The sequence below is a fragment of the Chionomys nivalis genome, chromosome X, assembly GCF_950005125.1.
Source record: "Chionomys nivalis chromosome X, mChiNiv1.1, whole genome shotgun sequence".
NCBI classification, from domain to species: domain Eukaryota; kingdom Metazoa; phylum Chordata; class Mammalia; order Rodentia; family Cricetidae; genus Chionomys; species Chionomys nivalis.
The window spans coordinates 35,807,364-35,809,266 of record NC_080112.1 but is presented as its reverse complement, the minus strand read 5'-3'; positions in this window follow the sequence as shown (position 1 = coordinate 35,809,266).

Below are 1,903 nucleotides of genomic sequence, written 5' to 3'. Positions count from 1 at the left end.
ATACTATAACCCCACCCAATGCTAAGGTCTCCCTTGTCTTTTATCCATCATAGACAGTTCTTTCTGATGAGAACAGGAAAGGGCTACAGAAATTGCTTCTCACATTCCACTGCCAGAATTACCTAGGAAGGCCAGTCACTGGGACAGAATGGTAAGTGGAAGGCAAGCAGATTCACGGTATCTCATGATCAGAAGGAACCTTAACCACAACTAAGACCCATGCTGATGCAACCAACATAGGTTGCTACATGACTATAACCAGATAACTTCACTGACAAAGGAGTCTTCCATTGACCTCCCTTCAGTGGTCTGCTCCCTGTTCCAAGGTCCCTGTTCTAAGCTCCCATCACTGGAGTCTAGTCTTGGGAATCAGAAAAGAAGCAGAATACAGTATGCACACATGTTCACCCTAGTAGGACAGAATGGACTGAAAAGCACAAATTAGAATGTGGTACATTTTACTTCCCCAAACTTTAATCATAACCACCATACTTCACCACTTTCCCAGGATTTTCTTCAAAGGAACATTTATCTTTGTTTATGCAAAAATCCAAGGTTCATTCTATAGATGGGCAGATGTCAGGAGCCATGTCCCCCCAAATTATTATAGGAATCACCGCCTTGAGAAGTTTTGCAGAGGGCTTCACTTCCCAATTGTATTGAGAATAGTCTCATTGACAAAGCCTATCCCACACCCAAATTAACTGTTAATAGAGAGCTATCTGTTAGCGGAACCTGCCTCACATTCCAGACTATCTAGAGAACTAGGTGGGTCAACTTGTGACTTCCTGACCAAGGAATCATGACCTGACCGATCGTAACCCCTTGGTCTACGTGACGGACGTGGACCACGTGGCAAGACCCCGTGCCCCAGCCCCCCAAGCTCCTCATCCAGGGGCTATATAAGCTGTAACCATGACTCTAATAAAGGGAGGCTTCGACAAATATGCTTGGCCTTCTTCCTCTTAATCAGCCTATGTCTTTCAGGTGGTGCCTCTCCGTGACCCTGGAATAACTGACCAGCCAGGCGGGTTACAAACCCTAGACAGAGTAACTCGTCAAGGCGGCTACAGGCAGAAGACAATTCAAGATAGTGTGCTTTGAGAGGTATCAGAGTCTTTACCAGTGGCTAGGATTTTTAGTTTCCTCTATCAAATTGAGGATTTGCTTCTAGAACACCCCCATTGGCATAAGAAGAGGCACAGAAGAATCTAAACTCATTGATGCCTCAAAGTTCTAAGAGGATTCATTTATCAAGCAGCAAACACAGAGCCACATGCAAAACAAACAACCCACCACCTCCACAATATTTAATGTCATCTGGGAAATGAAAGTAGTTAGGGTTTGGTGGAGGACTACATCTGTAGTTGGGGAGAGCACAGCTGGAAGACAGACAGCAATACTGACAAAACCAATAGCACACAGCTGGAAGGCAGAGCAATACCAACAATACCAATACTAGACTTGCACTCCAGCTTCAGACAACAACTGTTTAAGAAAATGTCTTATGGCTACAAAGATAAAACAATCTGGAATCATGTGCTAGAGGACCACAATTGCACTCCTAGGAACAACAGAAGCATCTCTCCACCCAAGCTTCTCCACTTCAGAGGGTCCTTGGGTAGAGATTCAGGCCTGACTTGCAGGTGGAGCTCTATATGCAGCATAAGGTAGAGCCCACTCCAAGTAACCATCCTCAAATGCTTCTATTTAGTTCTTCTATTTAGTTCTAGTAGGAGGTAGGAGGCTAGGTTCTGTTCTTATACCAAATTCACTACATACAAAAATTAAGGTGAGAGCTACAGCTTAAGGTTGATGTAAGAAATGGCATCCATAGATAAAATCTTGTGCCCCTGTTACCTTTATCATTCTCTGAAATTTCTAAATAGGAAATGATCTGACT